Source organism: Eucalyptus grandis, chromosome 6, assembly GCF_016545825.1.
Source record: "Eucalyptus grandis isolate ANBG69807.140 chromosome 6, ASM1654582v1, whole genome shotgun sequence".
Classification (NCBI taxonomy): domain Eukaryota; kingdom Viridiplantae; phylum Streptophyta; class Magnoliopsida; order Myrtales; family Myrtaceae; genus Eucalyptus; species Eucalyptus grandis.
The window spans coordinates 25,033,689-25,043,087 of NC_052617.1; the positions used below are offsets into that span (position 1 = coordinate 25,033,689).

The following is a 9,399-nucleotide window of genomic DNA, read 5'->3' on the forward strand; positions in this document are numbered from 1 at the left end:
AAAAAAAAAAAACTAGGTTTTCTACGGTCTCCGGTTCCTTGTACCCATCCTCAAAGAAAGTCAAAGACCGAAGTTATCCCCATTCCTTGTACCCAACCTCCGCAAAGTCGAAGACCTAAATTCTCCGCCGCCGATTGAGGCATGAATTCAAAAACAAGAAGAAAACCCAACGCTTCTTTCTTTGTTTGCGGAGACCCAAATTCTCCACAAGTTGAGCAAGGCGAGGAGCAACGGAAAGAAGAAAGAAGAAACCGTAAACATCTAAATGAATAAACTAAACTTAATTAATATAGAATTTTCCTTTTTTCCAAATCACAAATTTCGACAAAATTGCCCTATTTTAATTGCCAAAAAATATTTTCCGCCAATTAAGGTCATCAATAGAGATTAACTTGATCATTTTAGGTCTTTATTTGACACAAAATTCATTTCAGTCCATATTTGAAACAACGAAAAATTCATATTATACGACATAAAATTCACTTTGGATCTTTATTTGAAAATAGATTCACTTTGGGTCCTTATTTGGAATTTTCCCTAAATTAAATTGAACATTCAATTACTTTAACTAATTTATCAAATGACATATATAATAACATAAAGGTAAAATATAATTCAAAAACACGATTAAGTCCATCCGATGGAGCTACGACGTGCTAATTTATGAATTACGAGAAAATATTCAATGGTTTACTCTCTCCATGTCATCAACTGATGTGACGAGCATTTTTCACTCTCATCTAATAGCAGCTGGAGACATGTATGATGATGTGGAATTAATGACAAAAAAAAAAAAAAAACTGAAAACTTCATTTCTCTCTTCCTCTACCATGGTGGCCACCACCCCAATGTGATCGTTGCCACCGCCCAAGCCACTGCAACCTCCATCCTCGAGCCCTCCGCATCATCACGGCTGTTGCACCCTTGCCGTTAGGGTTCACGACCATGGACAATTCACGATCACCAGATTTGTGAATGAGGCGCCTCGGAGCCATGGACAAGCAAAGCTTGCAATCGTGGATGATGGAAGACCCCTTCTACCGTTGCTCGCGATCAGCTCGAGCAGCCCCTCCAGCTCCGTCTTTTTCTATTTTTCTCCAACCCCCGGATCTGGGACCACGTCCTTCGTCCATGGCTGTCGTCACTTTCGCTGGCCTTGTTCTCCAAATCTCCAGATCTAGCCATTCATGGCCAAACGCATTCGAGCACCGAGGAAGACGAACAGTGGAAGACGAAGTTGAAGACGAACAGACGAACAAAATAAGACAAAGCCAAAGACAAACAGAGGAAGACAAAGCTGAAGACCAGATCTGGAGCCACAGTGACAGTAGGAAGCCGAAGCAACCAGATCTAGAGCCATGGTGAAAGCAAGAAGACGAAGCGACCAAATCTGGCCGATGACCCGAAGATGAAGACGAGCAGACACTGGGAAGAAGACAAAGCTGAAGACGAATTGAGGAAGACGACGGAAAGAGTGACTCAATTTGGATGTGCAGTTGGCCTGGACACTGCGTTGACGGGCGGCATGGAGGTCAAGCTCAAGAGGTGGTGTGGACGGAGGAACAAAGGAGGAAGAGAGAGAAAGTGGTGGAATGAGAGGATTTTTATTTTTATTTTATTCCATATCAGCAATTATGTGTCAAGCTGTAATTGGATGGAAGCAAAAAAAAATGCTCGCCACGTCAGCTGATGACGTGGTGAGAGCAGCAAACCACTGAATACTTTCTCTCATTCTACAGACACTGCGAAAGCAAAACTAGAGAATAGTTTTTTTTTTTTAATGGTCTGATCCCATATTATATCTATTTTACAAATCCCGACCCTGTGTACCATATGCTGTGAATAGTTTAGTGAGCTAATTGTTGGGCAAGCGGTTCATTCGACAAACAATATTACAAACACGTTTTGATCTGTCCATCTTATGTAAAAAATAATACATGAATCTCCATGGAGCGATGACCCGGGAAAAAAAAAACAGAAAAAGGAAAAGAATGCGACCACGAAAGCATCATTCTCAAAAACTACAACATACAAAATACAAGGCTACCAATCACAGCCATTCTAATGACGATCAAAGAAGACACTAACACCTAATACCACCCCCTATCCCCTTGTATATATGCTTCTGCTTTGTCCACATGAATACATAAATAGAATGCCTGTGCAGCTGGAGGCCAGAGATGGAACTCGCTTTTGAGAAGAAAACAACATCCAGACGTCTCGTTACAACACATGCAGGTTCAACACTAAAAAAAAACTCCTTCCCTCAATACCCCATATAACGACCTGCCATGTGGTGATGGAGAAAATGATTTGAGTGTTCTCACCGTCCATGTCAATCCCTGCCTGATGAAGGATGTCTTAATGCACCAGGTGGTGCGGTTGGTCTGGGGAAGTCGCAATTATATGTTGTTCCGCTGATATTAGGGGCCTCCACATAGGGGCTCTAGCATGTCCAATTGCAACCCAGCAAGTACAAAAGAACACTAAGTAAAGAGGGGAAGTGTAGATGAAGATGAGGATAAAAAATTGAGATGCATCCCTATGACCATGCATCATATGAATCAATGAGTTCTGTTTGTCGCCTTCATATCTGGTTTGAAACAATGTCTTTCCCCTTCAGATTAGAGAGCATTATCAAAAAATTTCGGACAGAGTACCAAACATTCAATCCAAAGCCAAACTGTCAACTCTTCCGTAAGGCATACTTAATCAGGTATGATCACATAGAGGCCTACGAATTCTCTGCCGTAAGCAAAAGAGAAGGTCCAATGGATTCTCCATTCATTCATGCAAGAGCAAGTTTAAGTATTCCATGAGCATGGTTATCAGGGTATCAATAGAAGCACGGATTTGTGGGTGGTTTGCATGTGCATCTCTAAAGGCATAATTGAGCATAGATGAATATTTTGCATTTACATATATTGTGTTGAATGCTCATACACTCGTGGGGCTGACAAATGCTGCAGAAAAACAAATATGCTGGGCATCTCTCAAGTTTACTTCTTTTTCCCCTAACAGAGTTTTTCACTAGTTATTGCAACCATAGAATATGAAACTCTCAAAGTCTTCCTTCAATACTTCGCATGCATCATGTGGTCTGGTGGCTTAGTGAAATTTATGAAAACCTAGAGCAAGAAACCTTAAATAACATGATGGTTCAATTTAAATAAATTAGTTCCAAACTGGTGTACCTGTGGTTCACGTGAAGCATAGGACTGCTCTTCAAAGAAAGATTTTGGAGTCGATGACGTATTGGGAGAGCGAGAGTCATTACTTGAATCACTTCCGTTCATTTTTTCAGTGAGCAGAGAGTCAGGATCATTCCCATTGACTGACTTAACCCTCTGCAACCAGAACATGTCACCAAGATGTCAGACACTTACCAATGCATAAAAGAAGACTCTGTTACAGCACTCGTGAAGCAACTAATTAAAGAAACTTTGCAGCAACTATCCCAAAATATTGTAATCACTGCTTTGAAAGGTGCATCATTCTTTATTAGCATAATTAGCAATTGCCTGGGTGCAATTTGAAAAAATGACCGTTAGGCAAAAAGCCAAGGCAAAATCATATGCAAGGAAATTACCTGAAAAATTTTACCAAGAGTTTTCAGTCCCTTTGCTCGTGCCCGGAGCTCCTCTTTCTTGACATTGGGGTCTTGAAGAACCTGAAAGAAACATGAATGGCTTACAATTTCAACTAAAATGAGAGAGCTTATGAAGAATGTAATTAGTGAACTAGTATAGCAATACAACCATCTGACAAACATGGGAAAGAGTGTTTTCAATGTCGGCAACATTAAGCTTCCACAAAGAATCAATCATCAACTTCTTATGAGATTGCATGTATGCTTCAAGTTCTTCGTCGGTGTAATTTCCTGTTGACTGAGTTGCTTTTTCATGTCTTCTTGGAGCTGGATCAGAGCAATAGCACCTACCGCACGGCAAGGAAAAGCAATTGATCAGACACAAGTATATTCTCAAAGCATCCACCTGCGAAGCATGCATGACTAGGCATTTTTTCCAGGGTAAAATGTCCAAAAATAGCCAAAAAAGGATGGGTGCTCTAGTACTAAGGAAGATGCTATTCTCAAGGCAATTAATTGAAGCAATATTTATAAATGCTCTAAGAGAAGAAGTTCACGCATAGACACTACATATAAACTATAAGGAGGATAGAAAAATGCTTTAAAATCGATTGGCAAAGTGCAGCATGACAGAGATGGTGAGTGCAAAAGTCACTACTTACTATTAAGACATGCTAATTTCTTATCAAGACAACAAACATCCACTAACCTGTAGCTGCTGTGACCTGAGATTTGATGAAATGTCCTTTGTTTCTAAACCACTCTGCAATAAAAGGCATTCCCAATAATATTATCTTCTTTCCAAGCTCCTTAGCTGCCTGTCTCACATATATGTAGCCAATCGTGCTCAACATATCCACGCCATAAGCTGCACATACCAGAAAATATACACAAATCAAAGGAAAGCATCAACAACAAATAGGTTGCGACATGGATTATCATATTGAAAGACACTCAATACAGAAGTCACGATTTGCCAAGCGACCAGACTCAGAGACTTCACGAAGTTTTTTTAAAAAATAAGATTATCATGCAAGCCTAATTTCACTTTCATTGAGTCTGAAAATGCTTGCTTATCACATGTCATGAGTGCTTCATTTAAACTTGGGAATGATAGATGCTTAAACATTTTGATTATCTTGTCTAAAAACTAATCATTAACCCGTATCACTTGGGTTCTAATCTACCATATGCTCTTAATTGCAGCTGCAGCTCAGTTAAATCCTATCAGAGTGCCCTCAATGCGGCTGCCAATTCGTTTAGCCTTCCAGAAACTGAATTTGCCATGATTGGGTGCAATTCATGAACTGAAGAGTACTGAGGAAATTTTGGTATCATCTTTCGCCTTAAAGCAATCATATACAGTTAGAGAAAGACAACCTGCACTTGAAAGCCTTGCCACTTCTGCTTCAGCATGACGGACAAAGTCCTCCTTGTTTCCTTGGACATACTGGTTTAGCCGATCTATCAATGTTTGTGCAAGCTTCTCTTCTCTTTCCTTCTGAACAATCTGTATGCAAAAATTTTAAATTAGTGGCCCAACAACAGTGGAATATCAAGCAAGACAAATAGTAGAAACAGCCGCACTAGTCACAAGCTTTTATGGCGGGACTATCACATGGAAATTTATGCCACATTAATCCATTATTTACAAACTTCTCTTAACCCCTTAGTCAGTACCATTCCATATGCATGCACAACTACTGCTCCACCTTATCGGTTAGTCTCTTAAAATTTGTATATTCCCACTGTTCCCAACAACTCCAATACTCAAATTTCTAAAGCTCCAAGACAAGTTATGAATGGAGGCAAGAAGCATAAACGAAAACACAAATTCTTTTGTAAAATCGAGATCTGAGTCATACAAGATACAGTAAATCATTACCCTCATTTTCTCTTGCACTTTCTTAGCATCAAACTGTTCCCCTTCTGTAAAGATATCCAGCGAAGCCATTGATGCCATGGCAAGTTGACCTATATATTCCTCAAAAGCTCACTTCCAAAAAGCATAGCAAAGATTGCAGCTGGATCAATGATCGAATCACTGCAAACAAAAACAAAAACATGTGGTTACTCAAATGGCAATATCAACCAAAGCACAACCAAACACTTAGCAGATGCAAATAGAATTGATAGAAACAATCATCTCCATTCAAATATATTTTAAGCCAAGGAAAAGAACAAACGTTGATACTCCTGCTTTGCCATGAGCATCATATGCCTGTCGTTGTGCTGAATCACTTAAAACTTGGTAAGCCTCTCCCAAGACCTATATAAAGAGGGAATCAGATAAGAGGTCATAATGACTCAACACATGGTATGCAAGGGGAACGAAAAAATGAAAACTGTATGCAAGGGGAACACAAGCTATAGAGGAAAAAATCACTAAAGCATCTACTCATGGTTCAAAAGCTGAGAAACTGACTATACGCTAACACTAAAATCAGGAAACTCAAACATATATTACGAACCAATATACAATACTTGTAGCATAACCACGCACAAGCTTCCTGTTCGCGGTAAAATTTTTCTTAAATAAGTTACTGATTCATGGTACTCATTCATAGTAACTTGATGCACCTTTTATATCCTCCTGTATTCATTTTTATACCAAAATAGTTGGTTTATATTTCAGTTAAATTCTTATTATCCTTTGTTTTTCTTATTGTAATTGTTCTATTCATCGTACCCGAGAAAAAAAACAGCTCAGTGTTTTGATCTTTTAAGTGTCTTCTCTTATTAACGCCCATTAATGAGAATAGTGGGAAAAAAAGGCTGAATTGACTTCTTAAGATATTTCAAGCGAAAATATTCTTAATTAGTGTTTTTTCAAATAAAATCCTTCCTACGAAATGCATTAATGAAGGGATACAACTTAACAGTGATTAATGCACTTTATAAATGAGTGCCCTAGGCATAAGGAGACTTGTTAAGCAACTTTGCCAAGAAAGTTCATAATTTTCAACATAATGAAAACCTACATGCCACAGTGGACATGATCATTCACGATGGAAATTGATAACAAGCTCCGCACATTCGTATGACCGGTCATAACAGGTCAGTTCCTTTTGCTTTATAGCCAGCTCAAATAATCTTTCCACAAGTTTATGAAGTACATTTCTGAGCATATGCAAACGATCCTCTATGAGACGCATGATTGATTTAACAATCTTGAAAATAATTGCCAGGCTGAGATCACATATAAACCTAGTTGTGTTTTAATGAAATCTTATCTGTAATTCCTGAAGTTACTAGAGCGACTAATGACTCTTAGGAGAAATCCAGGGAATAGAATGTACCACAAAATATCATATTCTAAGACAATTGGCTAGCACGGGAAAAGCAACAGTTAGAAAGGTTCTTGCTATAATCAAGAAATGAAACCAGCATAACACATACTTCTGTGGAGAGGGCTCAAGCAGGCTACTCCGAAACAAGTCAGTACATCATGTCTCAAGTGATTTTATTTTTTATAGGTAAAAATTTTGCATGGGTAATGACTTCCGCAATTGTAGATGCTTCATATTAATTGAAACATTATGCCAAATTAGGAAAGGTTAGGACCGCGCCACATTCAGTTGGGTTGATTTAGCTTTTAACAAAGAGTAATTTCATTCATTGAGAGAAGGAGAAATACAACATTATCCACTTTGCAATTCAAATGTAGACTTGCCTGGAATTTGTGGGCGCATTAGGATCATTGGGATTTTTATCTGGATGAACTTGCCGGGCCTGCAAAACATAAAATTCAGGTCCTTCAGCTTATTGCTTATATACTATTCCATCTCAATCAACAACTAGATAGCACTGTCAAAGACACATGTCGAGCATGTTCCGTGTCAAATTCTTAAACAACGAGCCGAAGTCAAAACTCGCCAAAAGGAGAAAGATCATCTTCAAGAACCAGAACTAGACGCCAATTCCGTAAGCCTAGCATACCGTGCTTCACCGCCAATGCCGACAGCTATTGGAACACTATACCTAACATCGTCGATCTCACTCAGACATAACTTCCGACCAGGCAGACGGATAATCCAGAACATCGTTCCATGGATTACGGAGGAAGCGACCAGTTGATCATTATAAAAGGAAAAACGAAAAAACAGAATCAGAACGATAAAGAAAAAACCTCTGTCTACCGCCATTCCCACGAGAAACCGAAAGTCAACAACTGCGGAGCTGGCGTAACAAAACCCCAACGCCCACACAGATCCGAGACCACTCCAGACGCTCTCGCCATCGCACGCCGCCAGCTGCTCGATCCACCCCACGGACATCGCGAATCGCGAACAATCCGCGAGAAACTAGACCTAGAAATCCCCCCTCCCCACCCACCGACCGCGACGCTTCCTAATTTTGCCCCCCGCCGCGGAGGGACTGGCAGAGCGCCCCGAGCGAGAAACGACGACCGGTTGCCCTTACCTTGATGTAATACGCCTTCTTGATCTCGGACTCGGTGGCCGAGGGCTGACCCCGAGGACATCGTAGTACTCGGTCTCTTTCACCATCGAAGACGTCGAGCGCTATCCCTGCGTCGTCCCACCGCGCCAATCGCTCCGCCGCCGCCGCCGCCGCCGCGCCTTCGCCGGACCTCCGACCGCGAGCTGCTAGTACAGAGCCGAGAGGAAGAGGAAGAAGAAGAAGGGGAGTAGGGAGACTCGATTGGGGAGCGTCCAGCGAGTCCAGAGGTAATGCAGATGTACGATTACTTTCTTTTGGACTTTTTCTTCTTCTTTCTTTACTTTTTTTTTCTTTTTTTTTCTCTCGGGAGACGAAGGTGAAAATTACGGGAATCTAAAAAAATAAAAAGGAAAGGAAACGGGAGAAATGCGAGTGTGAAGAGGACAATTGCTGACAAAAAGAAAGAAAAAGAAAAAGGATTCCCGGTTCCAAGTCGCGTAATACGACGGGTGGGGCCCATCGCTAGACGCGGCTAAGTTATTCGACGAAACGGCGCCGACGCGGTGCCGTCTCGTCTTCCATCTTTCGCCGGCTTCTTTTGGATTTCCCCTAATACCATTCTAAGCTTTCGACTCGACTTATAGTAGAAGCTAGAAAGGTAGTAATAGAAAGATTACGCTCATCCATCTGTCCATGCTCGAGTACTAAGCGGACCCTTTGATTTCTGTGATCGAGAAAATGAATTGCCAATCTTTTTTCGCGAATTTTTGATCGTTACCTCGTATATTAAATGAAGATTTTCACCGAATGATTTTTAAGCCACCCTAAAAATTTTGTTGTTTGGATGCAAGCTCCTCTTTTTCCCCTTGTGTCGACCGCTTTTTCCATACGTGTGAGATAAGATCACGGTCAATATGTAATGACGGGTTAATCGTAAATTATTATAAGCAAGATATATTAATACTCAAACTGATTTGATAATGGTTAGATGGCTCCTCTTATGGATGATCAATCAAACAAACCCGAGAGGGGCATTTGTTGCCCATTTGAATGATTCGTGAGTAATCGGTGTGGTTTTTATAATAAAATACCAAAACCGATTAACTTTCAGATAAAATTTCTATTTATTGTCATCGTGAAGTAGGCATTGCATTTGACCAAAAAAAAAAGGACATAGGTGTTGCAAATTATTTTGTTTAAATTACACAAGTGATCCTTAAACTTAAGCTCAATATACAATATAATCTCTAATTTTTTAATTTGTTTAATGCGGTCCCTAAATTTAACTCAATTTGAAATGTCGCCCTAAATTTTTAATTTATTCAATATGATTGTCGAGCTTATTATAAATGTTCAATGTAGTCCATAACTTATTATATTTCCGAATTCAATCTAATCTCTAGAAAGTA

General features: G+C 40.0%; 1 pseudogene; it reads right to left on the bottom strand.

Moving 5' to 3' along the window:
* Positions 1-1,859: 1,859 nt before the first annotated feature.
* Positions 1,860-8,287, bottom strand: LOC104431198 (annotated as a pseudogene).
* Between the last annotated feature and the right edge of the window lie 1,112 nt (positions 8,288-9,399).